The sequence below is a fragment of the Macaca mulatta genome, chromosome 19 (genome assembly GCF_049350105.2).
Source record: "Macaca mulatta isolate MMU2019108-1 chromosome 19, T2T-MMU8v2.0, whole genome shotgun sequence".
In the NCBI taxonomy this organism is placed as follows: Eukaryota; Metazoa; Chordata; class Mammalia; order Primates; family Cercopithecidae; genus Macaca; species Macaca mulatta.
The window spans coordinates 33,923,211-33,950,573 of NC_133424.1; positions in this window are offsets into that span (position 1 = coordinate 33,923,211).

Below are 27,363 nucleotides of genomic sequence, written 5' to 3' on the forward strand. Positions count from 1 at the left end.
ATTTCCTTTGGCCCTATAGTCTTCAATGGGATCCCAAATATCTGTTCTCAGATTCCACAGAAATAAGGCTAGCAAAGAGATCCACGAAATACAGACGTAACTCTGTGAGATGAATTAACAGAACACTCAGCAGTTTCTCAGAAATCTTCTTTCCAGATTTCATCGGAGGATATTTCCTTTTTCACCATAGCCCTCTATGGGCTTCCAAATATCACTTTGCCAATTCCACAAGAACTGTCTTAGCGAAAGGCTTCTTGAGGGGAAAGCTGTAACTCTGTGAGATAATTTCACAGAACACAAAGAAGATTCTCAGAAAGCTTCTTTCTCTTTGTTATCGGAGATTATTTCCTTTGGCCCTATAGTCTTCAATGGGATCCGAAATATCTGTTCTCAGATTCCACAGAAATAGGGCTAGCAAAGAGATCCACGAAATACAGATGTAACTCTGTGAGATGAATTAACAGAACACTAAGCAGTTTCTTAGAAATCTTCTTTCCAGATTTCATCTGAGTATATTTCCTTTTTCACCATAGCCCTCTAGGGACTTACAAATATCACTTTGCCAATTCCACAAGAACTGTCTTAGCGAAAGACTTCTTGAGGGGAAAGCTATAACTCTGTGAGATGATTTCACAGAACACAAAGAAGTTTCTCAGTAAGCTTCTTTCTCTTTGTTATCAGAGGATATTTCCTTTGGCCCTATCGTCTTCAAAGGGATCCGAAATATCTGTTCTCAGATTCCACAGAAATAAGTCTAGCAAAGAGATCCACGAAATACAGATGTAACTCTGTGAGATGAATTAAAAGAACACTAAGCAGTTTCTCAGAAAGCTTCTTTCCAGATTTCATCTGAGGATATTTCCTTTTTCACCATAGCCCTCTAAGGGCTTCCAAATATCACTTTGCCAATTCCACAAGAACTGTCTTAGCGAAAGGCTTATTGAGGGGAAAGCTGTAACTCTGTGAGATGATTTCACAGAACACAAAGAAGTTTCTCAGAAAGCTTCTTTCTCTTTGTTATCGGAGGATATTTCCTTTGGCCCTATAGACTTCAATGGGATCCGAAATATCTGTTCTCAGATTCCACAGATATAAGGCTAGCAAAGAGATCCACGAAATACAGATGTAACTCTGTGAGATGAATTAACAGAACACGAAGCAGTTTCTCAGAAAACTTCTTTCCAGATTTCATCTGAGGATATTTCCTTTTTCACCATAGCCCTCTATGGGCTTCCAAATATCACTTTGCCAATTCCACAAGAACTGTCTTAGCGAAAGGCTTCTTGAGGGGAAAGCTGTAACTCTGTGAGATGATTTCACAGAACACAAAGAAGTTTCTCAGTAAGCTTCTTTCTCTTTGTTATCGGAGGATATTTCCTTTGGCCCTATAGTCTTCAAAGGGATCCGAAATATCTGTTCTCAGATTCCACAGAAATAAGTCTAGCAAAGAGATCCACGAAATACAGATGTAAATCTGTGAGATGAATTAACAGAACACTAAGCAGTTTCACAGAAAGCTTCTTTCCAGATTTCATCTGAGTATATTTCCTTTTTCACCATAGCCCTCTATGGGCTTCCAAATATCACTTTGCCAATTCCACAAGAACTGTCTTAGCGAAAGGCTTCTTGAGGCGAATGCTGTAACTCTGTGAGATGATTTCACAGAACACAAAGAAGTTTCTCAGAAAGCTTCTTTCTCTTTGATATCGGAGATTATTTCCTTTGGCCCAATAGTCTTCAAAGGGATCCGATATATCTGTTCTCAGATTCCACAGAAATAAGGCTAGCAAAGAGATCCACGAAATACAGATGTAACTCTGTGAGATGAATTAACAGAACACTAAGCAGTTTCTCAGAAAGCTTCTTTCCAGATTTCATCTGAGGATATTTCCTTTTTCACCCTAGCCCTCTATTTGCTTCCAAATATCGCTTTGCCAATTCCACAAGAACTGTCTTAGCGAAAGGCTTCTTGAGGGGAAAGCTGTAACTCTGTGAGATGATTTCACAGAACACAAAGAAGTTTCTCAGAAAGCTTCTTTGTCTTTTTTATCGGAGGATATTTCCTTTGGCCCTGTAGTCTTCAATGTGATCCGAAATATCTGTTCTCATATTCCACAGAAATAAGGTTAGCAAAGAGATCCACGAAATACAGATGTAACTCTGTGAGATGAATTAACAGAACACTCAGCAGTTTCTCAGAAAACTTCCTTCCAGATTTCATCTGAGGATATTTCCTTTTTCACCATAGCCCTCTATGGGCTTCCAAATATCACTTTGCCAATTCCACAAGAACTGTCTTAGCGAAAGGTTTCTTGAGGGGAAAGCTGTAACTCTGTGAGATGATTTCACAGAACACAAAGAAGTTTCTCAGAAAGCTTCTTTCTCTTTGTTATCGGAGGATATTTCCTTTGGCCCTATAGTCTTCAATGGGATCCGAAATATCTGTTCTCAGATTCCACAGAAATAAGGCTATCAAAGAGATCCACGAAATACAGATGTAACTCCGTGAGATGAATTAACAGAACACTCAGCGGTTTCTCAGAAAGGTTCTTTCCAGATTTCATCTGAGGATATTTCCTTTTTCACCATAGCCCTCTAAGGGCTTCCAAATATCACTTTGCCAATTCCACAAGAACTGTCTTAGCGAAAGGCTTCTTGAGGGGAAAGCTGTAACTCTGTGAGATGATTTCACAGAACACAAAGAAGTTTCTCAGAAAGCTTCTTTCTCTTTGTTATCGGAGGATATTTCCTTTGGCCCTATAGTCTTCAATGGGATCCGAAATATCTGTTCTCAGATTCCACAGAAATAAGGCTAGCAAAGTGATCCACGAAATGCAGATGTAACTCTGTGAGATGAATTAACAGAACACTCAGCAGTTTCTCAGAAAGCTTCCTTCCAGATTTCATCTGAGGATATTTCCTTTTTCACCATAGCCCTCTATGGGCTTCCAAATATCACTTTGCCAATTCCAAAAGAATAGTCTTAGCGAAAGGCTTCTTGAGGGGAAAGCTGTAACTCTGTTAGATGATTTCACAGAACACAAAGAAGTTTCTCAGAAAGCTTCTTTCTCTTTGTTATCGGAGGATATTTCCTTTGGCCCTATAGTCTTCAATGGGATCCGAAATATCGGTTCTCAGGTTCCACAGAAATAAGGCTAGCAAAGAGATCCACGAAATGCAGATGTAACTCTGTGAGATGAATTAACAGAACACTCAGCAGTTTCTCAGAAATCTTCTTTCCAGATTTCATCTGAGGATATTTCCTTTTTCACCATAGCCCTCTATGGTCTTCCAAATATCACTTTGCCAATTCCACAAGAACTGTCTTAGCGAAAGGCTTCTTGAGGGGAAAGCTGTAACTCTGTGAGATGATTTCACAGAACACAAAGAAGTTTCTCAGAAAGCTTCTTTCTCTTTGTTATCGGAGGATATTTCCTTTGGCCCTATAGTCTTCAAAGGGATCCGAAATATATGTTCTCAGATTCCACAGAAATAAGTCTAGCAAAGAGATCCACGAAATACAGATGTAACTCTGTGAGATGAATTAACAGAACACTCAGCAGTTTCTCAGAAAGCTTCTTTCCAGATTTCATCTGAGGATATTTCCTTTTTCACCATAGCCCTCTATGGGCTTCCAAATATCACTTTGCCAATTCCACGAGAACTGTCTTAGCGAAAGGCTTCTTGAGGGGAAAGCTGAAACTCTGGAAGATGATTTCACAGAACACAAAGAAGTTTCTCAGTAAGCTTCCTTCTCTTTGTTATCGGAGGATATTTCCTTTGGCCCTGTAGTCTTCAATTGGATCGGAAATATCTGTTCTCAGATTCCACAGAAATAAGTCTAGCAAAGAGATCCACGAAATACAGATGTAACTCTGTGAGATGAATTAACAGAACACTAAGCAGTTTCACAGAAAGCTTCTTTCCAGATTTCATCTGAGGATATTTCCTTTTTCACCATAGCCCTCTATGGGCTTCCAAATATCACTTTGCCAATTCCAAAAGAATTGTCTTAGCGAAAGGCTTCTTGAGGGGAAAGCTGTAACTCTGTGAGATGATTTCACAGAACACAAAGAAGTTTCTCAGAAAGCTTCTTTCTCTTTGTTATCGGAGGATATTTCCTTTGGCCCTATAGTCTTCAAAGGGATCCGAAATATATGTTCTCAGATTCCACAGAAATAAGTCTAGCAAAGAGATCCAGGAAATACAGATGTAACTCTGTGAGATGAATTAACAGAACACTCAGCAGTTTCTCAGAAAGCTTCTTTCCAGATTTCATCTGAGGATATTTCCTTTTTCACCATAGCCCTCTATGGGCTTCCAAATATCACTTTGCCAATTCCACGAGAACTGTCTTAGCGAAAGGCTTCTTGAGGGGAAAGCTGTAACTCTGTGAGATGATTTCACAGAACACAAAGAAGTTTCTCAGAAAGCTTCTTTCTCTTTGTTATCGGAGGATATTTCCTTTGGCCCTATAGTCTTCAAAGGGATCCGAAATATCTGTTGTCAGATTCCACAGAAATAAGTCTAGCAAAGAGATCCACGAAATACAGATGTAATTCTGTGAGAAGAATTAACAGAACACTAAGCAGTTTCTCAGAAAGCTTCTTTCCAGATTTCATCCGAGGATATTTCCTTTTTCACCATAGCCCTCTAAGGGCTTCCAAATATCGCTTTGCCAATTCCACAAGAACTGTCTTAGCGAAAGGCTTCTGGAGGGGAAAGCTGGAACTCTGTGAGATGATTTCAGAGAACACAAAGAAGTTTCTCAGAAAGCTTCTTTCTCTTTTGTTATCGGAGGATATTTCCTTTGGCCCTATAGTCTTCAATAGGATCCGAAATATCTGTTCTCAAATTCCACAGAAATAAGTCTAGCAAAGAGATCCACGAAATACAGATGTAACTCTGTGAGATGAATTAACAGAAAACTCAGCAGTTTCTCAGAAAGCTTCTTTCCAGATTTCATCTGAGGATATTTCCTTTTTCACCATAGCCCTCTATGGGCTTCCAAATATCACTTTGCCAATTCCACAAGAACTGTCTTAGCCAAAGGCTTCTTGAGGGGAATGCTGTAACTCTGTGAGATGATTTCACAGAACACAAAGAAGTTTCTCAGAAAGCTTCTTTCTCTTTGTTATCGGAGGATATTTCTTTTGGCCCTATAGTCTTCAAAGGGATCTGAAATATCTGTTCTCAGATTCGAAAGAAATAAGGCTAGCAAAGAGATCCACGAAATACAGATGTAACTCTGTGAGATGAATTAACAGAACACTAAGCACTTTCTCAGAAAGCTTCTTTCCAGATTTCATCCGAGGATATTTCCTTTTTCACCATAGCCCTCTATGGGCTTCCAAATATCGCTTTGCCAATTCCACAAGAACTGTCTTAGCGAAAGGCTTCTGGGGGGAAAGCTGGAACTCTGTGAGATGATTTCACAGAACACAAAGAAGTTTCTCAGAAAGCTTCTTTCTCTTTTGTTATCGGAGGATATTTCCTTTGGCCCTTTAGTCTTCAATGGGATCCGAAATATCTGTTCTCAGATTCCACAGATATAAGGCTAGCAAAGAGATCCACGAAATACAGATGTAACTCTGTGAGATGAATTAACAGAAAACTCAGCAGTTTCTCAGAAAGCTTGTTTCCAGATTTCATCTGAGGATATTTCCTTTTTCACCATAGCCCTCTATGGGCTTCCAAATATCACTTTGCCAATTCCACAAGACTGTCTTAGCCAAAGGCTTCTTGAGGGGAATGCTGTAACTCTGTGAGATGATTTCACAGAACACAAAGAAGTTTCTCAGAAAGCTTCTTTCTCTTTGTTATCGGAGATTATTTCCTTTGGCCCTATAGTCTTCAATGGGATCCGAAATATCTGTTCTCAGATTCCACAGAAAAAAGGCTAGCAAAGAGATCCACGAAATACAGATGTAACTCTGTGAGATGAATTAACAGAACACTAAGCAGTTTCTCAGAAAGCTTCTTTCCAGATTTCATCTGAGGATATTTCCTTTTTCAGCATAGCCCTCTATGGGCTTCCAAATATCACTTTGCCAATTCCACAAGAACTGTCTTAGCGAAAGGCTTCTTGAGGGGAAAGCCGTAACTCTGTGAGATGATTTCACAGAACACAAAGAAGTTTCTCAGAAAGCTTCTTTCTCTTTGTTATCGGAGGATATTTCCTTTGGCCCTATAGTCTTCAAAGGGATCCGAAATATCTGTTCTCAGATTCCACAGAAATAAGTCTAGCAAAGAGATCCACGAAATACAGATGTAACTCTGTGAGATGAGTTAACAGAACACTAAGCAGTTTCTCAGAAAGCTTCTTTCCAGATTTCATCTGAGGATATTTCCTTTTTCACCATAGCCCTCTAAGGGCTTCCAAATATCACTTTGCCAATTCCACAAGAACTGTCTTAGCGAAAGGCTTCTTGAGGGGAAAGCTGTAACTCTGTGAGATGATTTCACAGAACACAAAGAAGTTTCTCAGAAAGCTTCTTTCTCTTTGTTATCGGAGGATATTTCCTTTGGCCCTATAGTCTTCAAAGGGATCCGAAATATCTGTTCTCAGATTTCAAAGATATAAGGCTAGCAAAGAGATCCACGAAATACAGATGTAACTCTGTGAGATGAATTAGCAGAACACTAAGCAGTTTCTCAGAAAGCTTCTTTCCAGATTTCATCTGAGGATATTTCCTTTTTCACCATAGCCCTCTATGGGCTTCCAAATATCACTTTGCCAATTCCACAAGAACTGTCTTAGCGAAAGGCTTCTTGAGGGGAAAGCTGTAACTCTGTGAGATGACTTCACAGAACACAAAGAAGTTTCTCAGTAAGCTTCTTTCTCTTTGTTATCCGAGGATATTTCCTTTGGCCCTATAGTCTTCAAAGGGATCGGAAATATCTGTTCTCAGATTCCACAGAAATAAGTCTAGCAAAGAGATCCACGAAATACAGACGTAACTCTGTGAGATGAATTAACAGAACACTAAGCAGTTTCACAGAAAGCTTCTTTCCAGATTTCATCTGAGGATATTTCCTTTTTCACCATAGCCCTCTATGGGCTTCCAAATATCACTTTGCCAATTCCAAAAGAATTGTCTTAGCGAAAGGCTTCTTGAGGGGAAAGCTGTAACTCTGTGAGATGATTTCACAGAACACAAAGAAGTTTCTCAGAAAGCTTCTTTCTCTTTGTTATTGGAGGATATTTCCTTTGGCCCTATAGTCTTCAAAGGGATCCGAAATATCTGTTCTCAGATTCCACAGAAATAAGTCTAGCAAAGAGATCCACGAAATACAGATGTAACTCTGTGAGATGAATTAACAGAACACTTAGCAGTTTCTCAGAAAGCTTCTTTCCAGATTTCATCTGAGGATATTTCCTTTTTCACCATAGCCCTCTATGGGCTTCCAAATATCACTTTGCCAATTCCACGAGAACTGTCTTAGCGAAAGGCTTCTTGAGGGGAAAGCTGTAACTCTGTGAGATGATTTCACAGAACACAAAGAAGTTTCTCAGAAAGCTTCTTTCTCTTTGTTATCTGAGGATATTTCCTTTGGCCCTATAGTCTTCAACGGGATCCGAAATATCTGTTCTCAGATTCCACAGAAATAAGTCTAGCAAAGAGATCCACGAAATACAGATGTAATTCTGTGAGATGAATTAACAGAACACTAAGCAGTTTCTCAGAAAGCTTCTTTCCAGATTTCATCTGAGGATATTTCCTTTTTCACCATAGCCCTCTATGGGCTTCCAAATATCACTTTGCCAATTCCACGAGAACTGTCTTAGCGAAAGGCTTCTTGAGGGGAAAGCTGTAACTCTGTGAGATGATTTCACAGAACACAAAGAAGTTTCTCAGAAAGCTTCTTTCTCTTTGTTATCGGAGGATATTTCTTTTGGCCCTATAGTCTTCAAAGGGATCCGAAATATCTGTTCTCAGATTCGAAAGAAATAAGGCTAGCAAAGAGATCCACGAAATACAGATGTAACTCTGTGAGATGAATTAACAGAACACTAAGCAGTTTCTCAGAAAGCTTCTTTCCAGATTTCATCCGAGGATATTTCCTTTTTCACCATAGCCCTCTAAGGGCTTCCAAATATCGCTTTGCCAATTCCACGAGAACTGTCTTAGCGAAAGGCTTCTTGAGGGGAAAGCTGTAACTCTGTGAGATGATTTCACAGAACACAAAGAAGTTTCTCAGAAAGCTTCTTTCTCTTTGTTATCAGAGGATATTTCTTTTGGCCCTATAGTCTTCAAAGGGATCCGAAATATCTGTTCTCAGATTCGAAAGAAATAAGGCTAGCAAAGAGATCCACGAAATACAGATGTAACTCTGTGAGATGAATTAACAGAACACTAAGCAGTTTCTCAGAAAGCTTCTTTCCAGATTTCATCCGAGGATATTTTCTTTTTCACCATAGCCCTCTAAGGGCTTCCAAATATCGCTTTGCCAATTCCACAAGAACAGTCTTAGCGAAAGGCTTCTGGAGGGGAAAGCTGGAACTCTGTGAGTTGATTTCACAGAACACAAAGAAGTTTCTCAGAAAGCTTCTTTCTCTTTTGTTATCGGATGATATTTCCTTTGGCCCTATAGTCTTCAATAGGATCCGAAATATCTGTTCTCAGATTCCACAGAAATAAGTCTAGCAAAGAGATCCACGAAATACAGATGTAACTCTGTGAGATGAATTAACAGAAAACTCAGCAGTTTCTCAGAAAGCTTCTTTCCAGATTTCATCTGAGGATATTTCCTTTTTCACCATAGCCCTCTATGGGCTTCCAAATATCACTTTGCCAATTCCACAAGAACTGTCTTAGCCAAAGGCTTCTTGAGGGGAATGCTGTAACTCTGTGAGATGATTTCACAGAACACAAAGAAGTTTCTCAGAAAGCTTCTTTCTCTTTGTTATCGGAGATTATTTCCTTTGGCCCTATAGTCTTCAATGGGATCCGAAATATCTGTTCTCAGATTCCACAGAAAAAAGGCTAGCAAAGAGATCCACGAAATACAGATGTAACTCTGTGAGATGAATTAACAGAACACTAAGCAGTTTCTGAGAAAGCTTCTTTCCAGATTTCATCTGAGGATATTTCCTTTTTCACCATAGCCCTCTATGGGCTTCCAAATATCACTTTGCCAATTCCACAAGAACTGTCTTAGCGAAAGGCTTCTTGAGGGGAAAGCCGTAACTCTGTGAGATGATTTCACAGAACACAAAGAAGTTTCTCAGAAAGCTTCTTTCTCTTTGATATCGGAGATTATTTCCTTTGGCCCTATAGTCTTCAAAGGGATCCGAAATATCTGTTCTCAGATTCCACAGAAATAAGTCTAGCAAAGAGATCCACGAAATACAGATGTAACTCTGTGAGATGAATTAACAGAACACTCAGCAGTTTCTCAGAAAGCTTCTTTCCAGATTTCATCTGAGGATATTTCCTTTTTCACCATAGCCCTCTATGGGCTTCCAAATATCACTTTGCCAATTCCACGAGAACTGTCTTAGCGAAAGGCTTCTTGAGGGGAAAGCTGAAACTCTGGAAGATGATTTCACAGAACACAAAGAAGTTTCTCAGTAAGCTTCCTTCTCTTTGTTATCGGAGGATATTTCCTTTGGCCCTGTAGTCTTCAATTGGATCGGAAATATCTGTTCTCAGATTCCACAGAAATAAGTCTAGCAAAGAGATCCACGAAATACAGATGTAACTCTGTGAGATGAATTAACAGAAGACTAAGCAGTTTCACAGAAAGCTTCTTTCCAGATTTCATCTGAGGATATTTCCTTTTTCACCATAGCCCTCTATGGGCTTCCAAATATCACTTTGCCAATTCCAAAAGAATTGTCTTAGCGAAAGGCTTCTTGAGGGGAAAGCTGTAACTCTGTGAGATGATTTCACAGAACACAAAGAAGTTTCTCAGAAAGCTTCTTTCTCTTTGTTATCGGAGGATATTTCCTTTGGCCCTATAGTCTTCAAAGGGATCCGAAATATATGTTCTCAGATTCCACAGAAATAAGTCTAGCAAAGAGATCCACGAAATACAGATGTAACTCTGTGAGATGAATTAACAGAACACTCAGCAGTTTCTCAGAAAGCTTCTTTCCAGATTTCATCTGAGGATATTTCCTTTTTCACCATAGCCCTCTATGGGCTTCCAAATATCACTTTGCCAATTCCACGAGAACTGTCTTAGCGAAAGGCTTCTTGAGGGGAAAGCTGTAACTCTGTGAGATGATTTCACAGAACACAAAGAAGTTTCTCAGAAAGCTTCTTTCTCTTTGTTATCGGAGGATATTTCCTTTGGCCCTATAGTCTTCAAAGGGATCCGAAATATCTGTTGTCAGATTCCACAGAAATAAGTCTAGCAAAGAGATCCACGAAATACAGATGTAATTCTGTGAGAAGAATTAACAGAACACTAAGCAGTTTCTCAGAAAGCTTCTTTCCAGATTTCATCCGAGGATATTTCCGTTTTCACCATAGCCCTCTAAGGGCTTCCAAATATCGCTTTGCCAATTCCACAAGAACTGTGTTAGCGAAAGGCTTCTGGAGGGGAAAGCTGGAACTCTGTGAGATGATTTCACAGAACACAAAGAAGTTTCTCAGAAAGCTTCTTTCTCTTTTGTTATCGGAGGATATTTCCTTTGGCCCTATAGTCTTCAATAGGATCCGAAATATCTGTTCTCAAATTCCACAGAAATAAGTCTAGCAAAGAGATCCACGAAATACAGATGTAACTCTGTGAGATGAATTAACAGAAAACTCAGCAGTTTCTCAGAAAGCTTCTTTCCAGATTTCATCTGAGGATATTTCCTTTTTCACCATAGCCCTCTATGGGCTTCCAAATATCACTTTGCCAATTACACAAGATCTGTCTTAGCGAAAGGCTTCTTGAGGGGAAAGCCGTAACTCTGTGAGATGATTTCACAGAACACAAAGAAGTTTCTCAGAAAGCTTCTTTCTCTTTGTTATCGGAGGATATTTCCTTTGGCCCTATAGTCTTCAAAGGGATCCGAAATATCTGTTCTCAGATTCCACAGAAATAAGGCTAGCAAAGAGATCCACGAAATACAGATGTAACTCTGTGAGATGAGTTAACAGAACACTAAGCAGTTTCTCAGAAAGCTTCTTTCCAGATTTCATCTGAGGATATTTCCTTTTTCACCATAGCCCTCTAAGGGCTTCCAAATATCACTTTGCCAATTCCACAAGAACTGTCTTAGCGAAAGGCTTCTTGAGGGGAAAGCTGTAACTCTGTGAGATGATTTCACAGAACACAAAGAAGTTTCTCAGAAAGCTTCTTTCTCTTTGTTATCGGACGATATTTCCTTTGGCCCTATAGTCCTCAAAGGGATCCGAAATATCTGTTCTCAGATTTCAAAGATATAAGGCTAGCAAAGAGATCCACGAAATACAGATGTAACTCTGTGAGATGAATTAACAGAACACTAAGCAGTTTCACAGAAAGCTTCTTTCCAGATTTCATCTGAGGATATTTCCTTTTTCACCATAGCCCTCTATGGGCTTCCAAATATCACTTTGCCAATTCCAAAAGAATTGTCTTAGCGAAAGGCTTCTTGAGGGGAAAGCTGTAACTCTGTGAGATGATTTCACAGAACACAAAGAAGTTTCTCAGAAAGCTTCTTTCTCTTTGTTATCGGAGGATATTTCCTTTGGCCCTATAGTCTTCAAAGGGATCCGAAATATATGTTCTCAGATTCCACAGAAATAAGTCTAGCAAAGAGATCCACGAAATACAGATGTAACTCTGTGAGATGAATTAACAGAACACTCAGCAGTTTCTCAGAAAGCTTCTTTCCAGATTTCATCTGAGGATATTTCCTTTTTCACCATAGCCCTCTAAGGGCTTCCAAATATCACTTTGCCAATTCCACGAGAACTGTCTTAGCGAAAGGCTTCTTGAGGGGAAAGCTGTAACTCTGTGAGATGATTTCACAGAACACAAAGAAGTTTCTCAGAAAGCTTCTTTCTCTTTGTTATCGGAGGATATTTCCTTTGGCCCTATAGTCTTCAAAGGGATCCGAAATATCTGTTGTCAGATTCCACAGAAATAAGTCTAGCAAAGAGATCCACGAAATACAGATGTAATTCTGTGAGAAGAATTAACAGAACACTAAGCAGTTTCTCAGAAAGCTTCTTTCCAGATTTCATCCGAGGATATTTCCTTTTTCACCATAGCCCTCTAAGGGCTTCCAAATATCGCTTTGCCAATTCCACAAGAACTGTGTTAGCGAAAGGCTTCTGGAGGGGAAAGCTGGAACTCTGTGAGATGATTTCACAGAACACAAAGAAGTTTCTCAGAAAGCTTCTTTCTCTTTTGTTATCGGAGGATATTTCCTTTGGCCCTATAGTCTTCAATAGGATCCGAAATATCTGTTCTCAAATTCCACAGAAATAAGTCTAGCAAAGAGATCCACGAAATACAGATGTAACTCTGTGAGATGAATTAACAGAAAACTCAGCAGTTTCTCAGAAAGCTTCTTTCCAGATTTCATCTGAGGATATTTCCTTTTTCACCATAGCCCTCTATGGGCTTCCAAATATCACTTTGCCAATTCCACAAGAACTGTCTTAGCCAAAGGCTTCTTGAGGGGAATGCTGTAACTCTGTGAGATGATTTCACAGAACACAAAGAAGTTTCTCAGAAAGCTTCTTTCTCTTTGTTATGGGAGGATATTTCTTTTGGCCCTATAGTCTTCAAAGGGATCTGAAATATCTGTTCTCAGATTCGAAAGAAATAAGGCTAGCAAAGAGATCCACGAAATACAGATGTAACTCTGTGAGATGAATTAACAGAACACTAAGCACTTTCTCAGAAAGCTTCTTTCCAGATTTCATCCGAGGATATTTCCTTTTTCACCATAGCCCTCTATGGGCTTCCAAATATCGCTTTGCCAATTCCACAAGAACTGTCTTAGCGAAAGGCTTCTGGGGGGAAAGCTGGAACTCTGTGAGATGATTTCACAGAACACAAAGAAGTTTCTCAGAAAGCTTCTTTCTCTTTTGTTATCGGAGGATATTTCCTTTGGCCCTTTAGTCTTCAATGGGATCCGAAATATCTGTTCTCAGATTCCACAGATATAAGGCTAGCAAAGAGATCCACGAAATACAGATGTAACTCTGTGAGATGAATTAACAGAAAACTCAGCAGTTTCTCAGAAAGCTTGTTTCCAGATTTCATCTGAGGATATTTCCTTTTTCACCATAGCCCTCTATGGGCTTCCAAATATCACTTTGCCAATTCCACAAGAACTGACTTAGCCAAAGGCTTCTTGAGGGGAATGCTGTAACTCTGTGAGATGATTTCACAGAACACAAAGAAGTTTCTCAGAAAGCTTCTTTCTCTTTGTTATCGGAGATTATTTCCTTTGGCCCTATAGTCTTCAATGGGATCCGAAATATCTGTTCTCAGATTCCACAGAAAAAAGGCTAGCAAAGAGATCCACGAAATACAGATGTAACTCTGTGAGATGAATAAACAGAACACTAAGCAGTTTCTCAGAAAGCTTCTTTCCAGATTTCATCTGAGGATATTTCCTTTTTCACCATAGCCCTCTATGGGCTTCCAAATATCACTTTGCCAATTACACAAGAACTGTCTTAGCGAAAGGCTTCTTGAGGGGAAAGCCGTAACTCTGTGAGATGATTTCACAGAACACAAAGAAGTTTCTCAGAAAGCTTCTTTCTCTTTGTTATCGGAGGATATTTCCTTTGGCCCTATAGTCTTCAAAGGGATCCGAAATATCTGTTCTCAGATTCCACAGAAATAAGGCTAGCAAAGAGATCCACGAAATACAGATGTAACTCTGTGAGATGAGTTAACAGAACACTAAGCAGTTTCTCAGAAAGCTTCTTTCCAGATTTCATCTGAGGATATTTCCTTTTTCACCATAGCCCTCTAAGGGCTTCCAAATATCACTTTGCCAATTCCACAAGAACTGTCTTAGCGAAAGGCTTCTTGAGGGGAAAGCTGTAACTCTGTGAGATGATTTCACAGAACACAAAGAAGTTTCTCAGAAAGCTTCTTTCTCTTTGTTATCGGACGATATTTCCTTTGGCCCTATAGTCCTCAAAGGGATCCGAAATATCTGTTCTCAGATTTCAAAGATATAAGGCTAGCAAAGAGATCCACGAAATACAGATGTAACTCTGTGAGATGAATTAGCAGAACACTAAGCAGTTTCTCAGAAAGCTTCTTTCCAGATTTCATCTGAGGATATTTCCTTTTTCACCATAGCCCTCTATGGGCTTCCAAATATCACTTTGCCAATTCCACAAGAACTGTCTTAGCGAAAGGCTTCTTGAGGGGAAAGCTGTAACTCTGTGAGATGACTTCACAGAACACAAAGAAGTTTCTCAGTAAGCTTCTTTCTCTTTGTTATCCGAGGATATTTCCTTTGGCCCTATAGTCTTCAAAGGGATCGGAAATATCTGTTCTCAGATTCCACAGAAATAAGTCTAGCAAAGAGATCCACGAAATACAGATGTAACTCTGTGAGATGAATTAACAGAACACTAAGCAGTTTCACAGAAAGCTTCTTTCCAGATTTCATCTGAGGATATTTCCTTTTTCACCATAGCCCTCTATGGGCTTCCAAATATCACTTTGCCAATTCCAAAAGAATTGTCTTAGCGAAAGGCTTCTTGAGGGGAAAGCTGTAACTCTGTAAGATGATTTCACAGAACACAAAGAAGTTTCTCAGAAAGCTTCTTTCTCTTTGTTATTGGAGGATATTTCCTTTGGCCCTATAGTCTTCAAAGGGATCCGAAATATATGTTCTCAGATTCCACAGAAATAAGTCTAGCAAAGAGATCCACGAAATACAGATGTAACTCTGTGAGATGAATTAACAGAACACTTAGCAGTTTCTCAGAAAGCTTCTTTCCAGATTTCATCTGAGGATATTTCCTTTTTCACCATAGCCCTCTATGGGCTTCCAAATATCACTTTGCCAATTCCACGAGAACTGTCTTAGCGAAAGGCTTCTTGAGGGGAAAGCTGTAACTCTGTGAGATGATTTCACAGAACACAAAGAAGTTTCTCAGAAAGCTTCTTTCTCTTTGTTATCTGAGGATATTTCCTTTGGCCCTATAGTCTTCAACGGGATCCGAAATATCTGTTCTCAGATTCCACAGAAATAAGTCTAGCAAAGAGATCCACGAAATACAGATGTAATTCTGTGAGATGAATTAACAGAACACTAAGCAGTTTCTCAGAAAGCTTCTTTCCAGATTTCATCTGAGGATATTTCCTTTTTCACCATAGCCCTCTAGGGGCTTCCAAATATCACTTTGCCAATTCCACGAGAACTGTCTTAGCGAAAGGCTTCTTGAGGGGAAAGCTGTAACTCTGTGAGATGATTTCACAGAACACAAAGAAGTTTCTCAGAAAGCTTCTTTCTCTTTGTTATCGGAGGATATTCCTTTTGGCCCTATAGTCTTCAAAGGGATCCGAAATATCTGTTCTCAGATTCGAAAGAAATAAGGCTAGCAAAGAGATCCACGAAATACAGATGTAACTCTGTGAGATGAATTAACAGAACACTAAGCAGTTTCTCAGAAAGCTTCTTTCCAGATTTCATCCGAGGATATTTCCTTTTTCACCATAGCCCTCTAAGGGCTTCCAAATATCGCTTTGCCAATTCCACGAGAACTGTCTTAGCGAAAGGCTTCTTGAGGGGAAAGCTGTAACTCTGTGAGATGATTTCACAGAACACAAAGAAGTTTCTCAGAAAGCTTCTTTCTCTTTGTTATCGGAGGATATTTCTTTTGGCCCTATAGTCTTCAAAGGGATCCGAAATATCTGTTCTCAGATTCGAAAGAAATAAGGCTAGCAAAGAGATCCACGAAATACAGATGTAACTCTGTGAGATGAATTAACAGAACACTAAGCAGTTTCTCAGAAAGCTTCTTTCCAGATTTCATCTGAGGATATTTTCTTTTTCACCATAGCCCTCTAATGGCTTCCAAATATCGCTTTGCCAATTCCACAAGAACAGTCTTAGCGAAAGGCTTCTGGAGGGGAAAGCTGGAACTCTGTGAGATGATTTCACAGAACACAAAGAAGTTTCTCAGAAAGCTTCTTTCTCTTTTGTTATCGGATGATATTTCCTTTGGCCCTATAGTCTTCAATAGGATCCGAAATATCTGTTTTCAGATTCCACAGAAATAAGTCTAGCAAAGAGATCCACGAAATACAGATGTAACTCTGTGAGATGAATTAACAGAAAACTCAGCAGTTTCTCAGAAAGCTTCTTTCCAGATTTCATCTGAGGATATTTCCTTTTTCACCATAGCCCTCTATGGGCTTCCAAATATCACTTTGCCAATTCCACAAGAACTGTCTTAGCCAAAGGCTTCTTGAGGGGAATGCTGTAACTCTGTGAGATGATTTCACAGAACACAAAGAAGTTTCTCAGAAAGCTTCTTTCTCTTTGTTATCGGAGATTATTTCCTTTGGCCCTATAGTCTTCAATGGGATCCGAAATATCTGTTCTCAGATTCCACAGAAAAAAGGCTAGCAAAGAGATCCACGAAATACAGATGTAACTCTGTGAGATGAATTAACAGAACACTAAGCAGTTTCTCAGAAAGCTTCTTTCCAGATTTCATCTGAGGATATTTCCTTTTTCACCATAGCCCTCTATGGGCTTCCAAATATCACTTTGCCAATTCCACAAGAACTGTCTTAGCGAAAGGCTTCTTGAGGGGAAAGCCGTAACTCTGTGAGATGATTTCACAGAACACAAAGAAGTTTCTCAGAAAGCTTCTTTCTCTTTGTTATCGGAGGATATTTCCTTTGGCCCTATAGTCTTCAAAGGGATCCGAAATATCTGTTCTCAGATTCCACAGAAATAAGTCTAGCAAAGAGATCCACGAAATAGAGATGTAACTCTGTGAGATGAATTAAGAGAACACTCAGCAGTTTCTCAGAAAGCTTCTTTCCAGATTTCATCTGAGGATATTTCCTTTTTCACCATAGCCTTCTATGGGCTTCCAAATATCACTTTGCCAACTCCACGAGAACTGTCTTAGCGAAAGGCTTCTTGAGGGGAAAGCTGTAACTCTGTGAGATGATTTCACAGAACACAAAGAAGGTTCTCAGAAAGCTTCTTTCTCTTTGTTATCGGAGGATATTTCCTTTGGCCCTATAGTCTTCAATGGGATCCGAAATATCTCTTCTCAGATTCCACAGATATAAGGCTAGCAAAGAGATCCACGAAATACAGATGTAACTCTGTGAGATGAATTAACAGAACACTAAGCAGTTTCTCAGAAAGCTTCTTTCCAGATTTCATCTGAGGATATTTCCTTTTTCACCATAGCCCTCTATGGGCTTCCAAATATCACTTTGCCAATTCCACAAGAACTGTCTTAGCGAAAGGCTTCTTGAGGGGAAAGCTGTAACTCTGTGAGATGATTTCACAGAACACAAAGAAGTTTCTCAAAAAGCTTCTTTCTCTTTGTTATCGGAGGATATTTCCTTTGGCCCTATAGTCTTCAATTGGATCCGAAATATCTGTTCTCAGATTCCACAGAAATAAGGCTAGCAAAGAGATCCACGAAATACAGATGTAACTCTGTGAGATGAATTAACAGGACACTCAGCAGTTTCTCAGAAATCTTCTTTCCAAATTTCATCTGAGGATATTTCCTTTTTCACCATAGCCCTCTATGGGCTTCCAAATATCACTTTGCCAATTACACGAGAACTGTCTTAGCGAAAGGCTTCTTGAGGGGAAAGCTGAAACTCTGGAAGATGGTTTCACAGAACACAAAGAAGTTTCTCAGTAAGCTTCCTTCTCTTTGTTATCGGAGGATATTTCCTTTGGCCCTGTAGTCTTCAATTGGATCGGAAATATCTGTTCTCAGATTCCACAGAAATAAGGCTAGCAAAGAGATCCACGAAATACAGATGTAACTCTGTGAGATGAATTAACAGAACACTAAGCAGTTTCTCAGAAAGCTTCTTTCCAGATTTCATCTGATTATATTTCCTTTTTCACCATAGCCCTCTAAGGGCTTCCAAATATCACTTTGCCAATTCCACAAGAACTGTCTTAGCGAAAGGCTTCTTGAGGGGAAAGCTGTAACTCTGTGAGATGATTTCACAGAACACAAAGAAGTTTCTCAGAAAGCTTCTTTCTCTTTGTTATCGGAGGATATTTCCTTTGGCCCTATAGTCTTCAAAGGGATCCGAAATATCTGTTCTCAGATTTCAAAGATATAAGGCTAGCAAAGAGATCCACGAAATACAGATGTAACTCTGTGAGATGAATTAACAGAACACTAAGCAGTTTCTCAGAAAGCTTCTTTCCAGATTTCATCTGAGGATATTTCCTTTTTCACCATAGCCCTCTATGGGCTTCCAAATATCACTTTGCCAATTCCACAAGAACTGTCTTAGCGAAAGGCTTCTTGAGGGGAAAGCTGTAACTCTGTGAGATGACTTCACAGAACACAAAGAAGTTTCTCAGTAAGCTTCTTTCTCTTTGTTATCCGAGGATATTTCCTTTGGCCCTATAGTCTTCAAAGGGATCCGAAATATCTGTTCTCAGATTCCACAGAAATAAGTCTAGCAAAGAGATCCACGAAATACAGATGTAACTCTGTGAGATGAATTAACAGAACACTAAGCAGTTTCACAGAAAGCTTCTTTCCAGATTTCATCTGAGGATATTTCCTTTTTCACCGTAGCCCTCTATGGGCTTCCAAATATCACTTTGCCAATTCCACGAGAACTGTCTTAGCGAAAGGCTTCTTGAGGGGAAAGCTGTAACTCTGTGAGATGATTTCACAGAACACAAAGAAGTTTCTCAGAAAGCTTCTTTCTCTTTGTTATCGGAGGATATTTCTTTTGGCCCTATAGTCTTCAATGGGATCCGAAATATCTGTTCTCAGATTCGAAAGAAATAAGGCTAGCAAAGAGATCCACGAAATACAGATGTAACTCTGTGAGATGAATTAACAGAACACTAAGCAGTTTCTCAGAAAGCTTCTTTCCAGATTTCATCCGAGGATATTTCCTTTTTCACCATAGCCCTCTAAGGGCTTCCAAATATCGCTTTGCCAATTCCACAAGAACTGTCTTAGCGAAAGGCTTCTGGAGGGGAAAGCTGTAACTCTGTGAGATGATTTCACAGAACACAAAGAAGTTTCTCAGAAAGCTTCTTTCTCTTTTGTTATCGGAGGATATTTCCTTTGGACCAATAGTCTTCAATAGGATCTGAAATATCTGTTCTCAGATTCCACAGAAATAAGTCTAGCAAAGAGATCCACGAAATACAGATGTAACTCTGTGAGATGAATTAACAGAAAACTCAGCAGTTTCTCAGAAAGCTTCTTTCCAGATTTCATCTGAGGATATTTCCTTTTTCACCATAGCCCTCTATGGGCTTCCAAATATCACTTTGCCAATTCCACAAGAACTGTCTTAGCAAAAGGCTTCTTGAGGGGAATGCTGTAACTCTGTGAGATGATTTCACAGAACACAAAGAAGTTTCTCAGAAAGCTTCTTTCTCTTTGTTATCGGATATTATTTCCTTTGGCCCTATAGTCTTCAATGGGATCCGAAATGTCTGTTCTCAGATTCCACAGAAAAAAGGCTAGCAAAGACATCCACGAAATACAGATGTAACTCTGTGAGATGAATTAACAGAACACTAAGCAGTTTCTCAGAAAGCTTCTTTCCAGATTTCATCTGAGGATATTTCCTTTTTCACCATAGCCCTCTATGGGCTTCCAAATATCACTTTGCCAATTCCACAAGAACTGTCTTAGCGAAAGGCTTCTTGAGGGGAAAGCCGTAACTCTGTGAGATGATTTCACAGAACACAAAGAAGTTTCTCAGAAAGCTTCTTTCTCTTTGTTATCGGAGGATATTTCCTTTGGCCCTATAGTCTTCAAAGGGATCCGAAATATCTGTTCTCAGATTCCACAGAAATAAGTCTAGCAAAGAGATCCACGAAATAGAGATGTAACTCTGTGAGATGAATTAACAGAACACTCAGCAGTTTCTCAGAAAGCTTCTTTCCAGATTTCATCTGAGGATATTTCCTTTTTCACCATAGCCTTCTATGGGCTTCCAAATATCACTTTGCCAATTCCACGAGAACTGTCTTAGCGAAAGGCTTCTTGAGGGGAAAGCTGTAACTCTGTGAGATGATTTCACAGAACACAAAGAAGGTTCTCAGAAAGCTTCTTTCTCTTTGTTATCGGAGGATATTTCCTTTGGCCCTATAGTCTTCAATGGGATCCGAAATAACTCTTCTCAGATTCCACAGATATAAGGCTAGCAAAGAGATCCACGAAAAACAGATGTAACTCTGTGAGATGAATTAACAGAACACTAAGCAGTTTCTCAGAAAGCTTCTTTCTCTTGTTTTCTGAGGATATTTCCTTTGGCCCTATAGTCTTCAACGGGATCCGAAATATCTGTTCTCAGATTCCACAGAAATAAGTCTAGCAAAGAGATCCACGAAATACAGATGTAATTCTGTGAGATGAATTAACAGAACACTAAGCAGTTTCTCAGAAAGCTTCTTTCCAGATTTCATCTGAGGATATTTCCTTTTTCACCATAGCCCTCTATGGGCTTCCAAATATCACTTTGCCAATTCCACGAGAACTGTCTTAGCGAAAGGCTTCTTGAGGGGAATGCTGTAACTCTGTGAGATGATTTCACAGAACACAAAGAAGGTTCTCAGAAAGCTTCTTTCTCTTTGTTATCGGAGGATATTTCTTTTGGCCCTATAGTCTTCAAAGGGATCCGAAATATCTGTTCTCAGATTCGAAAGAAATAAGGCTAGCAAAGAGATCCACGAAATACAGATGTAACTCTGTGAGATGAATTAACAGAACACTAAGCAGTTTCTCAGAAAGCTTCTTTCCAGATTTCATCCGAGGATATTTCCTTTTTCACCATAGCCCTCTAAGGGCTTCCAAATATCGCTTTGCCAATTCCACAAGAACTGTCTTAGCGAAAGGCTTCTGGAGGGGAAAGCTGGAACTCTGTGAGATGATTTCACAGAACACAAAGAAGTTTCTCAGAAAGCTTCTTTCTCTTTTGTTATCGGAGGATATTTCCTTTGGACCAATAGTCTTCAATAGGATCTGAAATATCTGTTCTCAGATTCCACAGAAATAAGTCTAGCAAAGAGATCCACGAAATACAGATGTAACTCTGTGAGATGAATTAACAGAAAACTCAGCAGTTTCTCAGAAAGCTTCTTTCCAGATTTCATCTGAGGATATTTCCTTTTTCACCATAGCCCTCTATGGGCTTCCAAATATCACTTTGTCAATTCCACAAGAACTGTCTTAGCCAAAGGCTTCTTGAGGGGAATGCTGTAACTCTGTGAGATGATTTCACAGAACACAAAGAAGTTTCTCAGAAAGCTTCTTTCTCTTTGTTATCGGATATTATTTCCTTTGGCCCTATAGTCTTCAATGGGATTCGAAATATCTGTTCTCAGATTCCACAGAAAAAAGGCTAGCAAAGACATCCTCGAAATACAGATGTAACTCTGTGAGATGAATTAACAGAACACTAAGCAGTTTCTCAGAAAGCTTCTTTCCAGATTTCATCTGAGGATATTTCCTTTTTCACCATAGCCCTCTATGGGCTTCCAAATATCACTTTGCCAATTCCACAAGAACTGTCTTAGCGAAAGGCTTCTTGAGGGGAAAGCCGTAACTCTGTGAGATGATTTCACAGAACACAAAGAAGTTTCTCAGAAAGCTTCTTTCTCTTTGTTATCGGAGGATATTTCCTTTGGCCCTATAGTCTTCAAAGGGATCCGAAATATCTGTTCTCAGATTCCACAGAAATAAGTCTAGCAAAGAGATCCACGAAATAGAGATGTAACTCTGTGAGATGAATTAACAGAACACTCAGCAGTTTCTCAGAAAGCTTCTTTCCAGATTTCATCTGAGGATATTTCCTTTTTCACCATAGCCTTCTATGGGCTTCCAAATATCACTTTGCCAATTCCACGAGAACTGTCTTAGCGAAAGGCTTCTTGAGGGGAAAGCTGTAACTCTGTGAGATGATTTCACAGAACACAAAGAAGGTTCTCAGAAAGCTTCTTTCTCTTTGTTATCGGAGGATATTTCCTTTGGCCCTATAGTCTTCAATGGGATCCGAAATATCTCTTCTCAGATTCCACAGAAATAAGGCTAGCAAAGAGATCCACGAAATACAGATGTAACTCTGTGAGATGAATTAACAGAACACTAAGCAGTTTCTCAGAAAGCTTCTTTCTCTTTGTTATCTGAGGATATTTCCTTTGGCCCTATAGTCTTTAACGGGATCCGAAATATCTGTTCTCAGATTCCACAGAAATAAGTCTAGCAAAGAGATCCACGAAATACAGATGTAACTCTGTGAGATGAATTAACAGAACACTAAGCAGTTTCTCAGAAAGCTTCTTCCAGATTTCATCTGAGGATATTTCCTTTTTCACCGTAGCCCTCTATGGGCTTCCAAATATCACTTTGCGAATTCCACAAGGACTGTCTTAGGGAAAGGCTTCTTGAGGGGAAGGCTGTAACTCTGTGAGATGATTTCACAGAACACAAAGAAGTTTCTCAGAAAGCTTCTTTCTCTTTGTTATCTGAGGATATTTCCTTTGGCCCTATAGTCTTCAATGGGATCCGAAATATCTGTTCTCAGATTCCAAAGAAATAAGGCTAGCAAAGAGATCCACGAAATACAGATGTAACTCTGTGAGATGAATTAACAGAACACTAAACAGTTTCTCAGAAACCTTCTTTCCAGTTTTCATCTGCGGATACTTCCTTTTTCACCATAGCCCTCTATGGGCTTCCAAATATCACTTTGCCAATTCCACAAGAACTGTCTTAGCGAAAGGCTTCTTGAGGGGAAAGCTGTAACTCTGTGAGATGATTTCACAGAACACAAAGAAGTTTCTCAGAAAGCTTCTTTCTCTTTGTTATCGGAGGATATTTCCTTTGGCCCTATAGTCTTCAAGGGCATCCGAAATATCTGATCTCAGATTCCACAGAAAAAAGGTTAGCAAAGAGATCCACGAAATACAGATGTAACTCTGTGAGATGAATTAACAGAACACTAAGCAGTTTCACAAAAAGCTTCTTTCCAGATTTCGTCTGAGGATATTTCCTTTTTCACCATAGCCCTCTATGGGCTTCCAAATATCACTTTGCCAATTCCACAAGAACTGTCTTAGCGAAAGGCTTCTTGAGGGGAAAGCTGTAACTCTGTGAGATGATTTCACAGAACACAAAGAAGTTTCTCAGAAAGCTTCTTTCTCTTTGTTATCGGAGGATATTTCCTTTGGCCCTATAGTCTTCAATGGGATCCGAAATATCTGTTCTCAGATTCCACAGAAAAAAGGTTAGCAAAGAGATCCACGAAATACAGATATAACTCTGTGAGATGAATTAACAGAACACTAAGCAGTTTCACAAAAAGCTTCTTTCCAGATTTCATCTGAGGATATTTCCTTTTTCACCATAGCCCTCTATGGGCTTCCAAATATCACTTTGCCAATTCCACAAGAACTGTCTTAGCGAAAGGCTTCTTGAAGGGAAAGCTGTAACTCTGTGAGATGATTTCACAGAACACAAAGAAGTTTCTCAGAAAGCTTCTTTCTCTTTGTTATCGGAGGATATTTCCTTTGGCCCTATAGTCTTCAATGGGATCCGAAATATCTGTTCTCAGATTCCAAAGAAGTAAGGCTAGCAAAGAGATCCACGAAATGCAGATGTAACTCTGTGAGATGAATTAACAGAACACTAAGCAGTTTTACAGAAAGCTTCTTTCCAGATTTCATCTGAGGATATTTCCTTTTTCACCGTAGCCCTCTATGGGCTTCCAAATATCACTTTGCCAATTCCACAAGAACTGTCTTAGCGAAAGGCTTCTTGAGGGGAAAGCTGTAACTCTGTGAGATGATTTCACAGAACACAAAGAAGTTTCTCAGAAAGCTTCTTTCTCTTTGTTATCGGAGGATATTTCCTTTGGCCCTCTAGTCTTCAATGGGATCCGAAATATCTGTTCTCAGATTCCAAAGAAATAAGGCTACTAAAGAGATCCACGAAATACAGATGTAACTCTGTGAGATGAATTAACAGAACACTCAGCAGTTTCTCAGAAAGCTTCTTTCCAGATTTCATCTGAGGATATTTCCTTTTTCACCATAGCCCTCTATGGGCTTCCAAATATCACTTTGCCAATTCCACAAGAACTGTCTTAGCGAAAGGCTTCTTGAGGGGAATGCTGTAACTCTGTGAGATGATTTCACAGAACACAAAGAAGTTTCTCAGAAAGCTTCTTTCTCTTTGTTATCGGAGATTATTTCCTTTGGCCCTATAGTCTTCAAAGGGATGCGAAATATCTGTTCTCAGATTCCACAGAAATAAGGCTAGCAAAGAGATCCACGAAATACAGATGTAACTCTGTGAGATGAATTAACAGAACACTAAGCAGTTTCTCAGAAAGCTTCTTTCCAGATTTCATCTGAGGATATTTCCTTTTTCAGCGTAGCCCTCTATGGGCTTCCAAATATCACTTTGCCAATTGCACAAGAACTGTCTTAGCCAAAGGCTTCTTGAGGGGAAAGCTGTAACTCTGTGAGATGATTTCACAGAACACAAAGAAGTTTCTCAGAAAGCTTCTTTCTCTTTGTTATCGGAGGATATTTCCTTTGGCCCTATAGTCTTCAATGGGATCCGAAATATCTGTTCTCAGATTCCAAAGAAATAAGGCTAGCAAAGAGATGCACGAAATGCAGATGTAACTCTGTGAGATGAATTAACAGAACACTAAGCAGTTTCACAGAAAGCTTCTTTCCAGATTTCATCGGAGGGTATTTCCTTTTTCAACATAGACTTCTATGGGCTTCCAAATATCACTTTGCCAATTCCACAAGAACTGCCTTAGCGAAAGGCTTCTTGAGGGGAAAGCTGTAACTCTGTGAGATGATTTCACAGAACACAAAGAAGTTTCTCAGAAAGCTTCTTTCTCTTTGTTATCGGAGGATATTTCCTTTGGCCCTATAGTCTTCAATGGGATCCGAAATATCTGTTCTCAGATTCCAAAGAAATAAGGCTACTAAAGAGATCCACGAAATACAGATGTAACTCTGTGAGATGAATTAACAGAACACTCAGCAGTTTCTCAGAAAGCTTCTTTCCAGATTTTATCTGAGGATATTTCCTTTTTCACCATAGCCCTCTATGGGCTTCCAAATATCACTTTGCCAATTCCACAAGAACTGTCTTAGCGAAAGGCTTCTTCAGGGGAATGCTGTATCTCTGTGAGATGATTTCACAGAACACAAAGAAGTTTCTCAGAAAGCTTCTTTCTCTTTGTTATCGGAGATTATTTCCTTTGGCCCTATAGTCTTCAATGGGATCCGAAATATCTGTTCTCAGATTCCACAGAAAAAAGGCTAGCAAAGAGATCCACGAAATACAGATGTAACTCTGTGAGATGAATTAACAGAACACTAAGCAGTTTCACAGAAAGCTTCTTTCCAGATTTCATCTGAGGATATTTCCTTTTTCACCGTAGCCCTCTATGGGCTTCCAAATATCACTTTGCCAATTCCACAAGGACTGTCTTAGCGAAAGGCTTCTTGAGGGGAAGGCTGTAACTCTGTGAGATGATTTCACAGAACACAAAGAAGTTTCTCAGAAAGCTTCTTTCTCTTTGTTATCGGAGGATATTTCCTTTGGCCCTATAGTCTTCAACGGGATCCGAAATATCTGTTCTCAGATTCCAAAGAAATAAGGCTAGCAAAGAGATCCACGAAATACAGATGTAACTCTGTGAGATGAATTAACAGAACACTCAGCAGTTTCTCAGAAAGCTTCTTTCCAGTTTTCATCTGCGGATACTTCCTTTTTCACCATAGCCCTCTACGGGCTTCCAATATCACTTTGCCAATTCCACAAGAACTGTCTTAGCGAAAGGCTTCTTGAGGGGAAAGCTGTAACTCTGTGAGATGATTTCACAGCAAACAAAGAAGTTTCTCAGTAAGCTTCTTTCTCTTTGTTATCAGAGGATATTTCCTTTGGCCCTATCGTCTTCAAAGGGATCCGTAATATCTGTTCTCAGATTCTACAGAAATAAGTCTAGCAAAGAGATCCACGAAATACAGATGTAACTCTGTGAGATGAATTAACAGAACACTAAGCAGTTTCACAGAAAGCTTCTTTCCAGATTTCATCTGAGGATATTTCCTTTTTCACCATAGCCCTCTAAGGGCTTCCAAATATCACTTTGCCAATTCCACAAGAAATGTCTTAGCGAAAGGCTTCTTGAGGGGAAAGCTGTAACTCTGTGAGATGATTTCACAGAACACAAAGAAGTTTCTCAGAAAGCTTCTTTCTCTTTGTTATCGGAGGATATTTCCTTTGGCCCTATAGTCTTCAATGGGATCCGAAATATCTGTTCTCAGATGCCACAGATATAAGGCTAGCAAAGAGATCCACGAAATACAGATGTAACTCTGTGAGATGAATTAACAGAACACGAAGCAGTTTCTCAGAAAGCTTCTTTCCAGATTTCATCTGAGGATATTTCCTTTTTCACCATAGCCCTCTAAGGGCTTCCAAATATCACTTTGCCAATTCCACAAGAACTGTCTTAGCGAAAGGCTTCTTGAGGGGAAAGCTGTAACTCTGTGAGATGATTTCACAGAACACAGAGAAGTTTCTCAGAAAGCTTCTTTCTCTTTGTTATCGGAGGATATTTCCTTTGGCCCTATAGTCTTCAAAGGGATCCGAAATATCTGTTCTCAGATTCCACAGAAATAAGGCTAGCAAAGAGATCCACGAAACACAGATGTAACTCTGTGAGATGAATTTACAGAACACTCAGCAGTTTCTCAAAAAGCTTCTTTCCAGATTTCATCTGAGGATATTTCCTTTTTCACCATAGCCCTCTAAGGGCTTCCAAATATCACTTTGCCAATTCCACAAGAACTGTCTTAGCGAAAGGCTTCTTGAGGGGAAAGCTGTAATTCTGTGAGATGATTTCACAGAACACAAAGAAGTTTCTCAGAAAGCTTCTTTCTCTTTGTTATCGGAGGATATTTCCTTTGGCCCTATAGTCTTCAATGGGATCCGAAATATCTGTTCTCAGATTCCACAGATATAAGGCTAGCAAAGAGATCCACGAAATACAGATGTAACTCTGTGAGATGAATTAACAGAACACTAAGCAGTTTCTCAGAAAGCTTCTTTCCAGATTTCATCTGAGGATATTTCCTTTTTCACCATAGCCCTCTATGGGCTTCCAAATATCACTTTGCCAATTCCACAAGAACTGTCTTAGCGAAAGGCTTCTTGAGGGGAA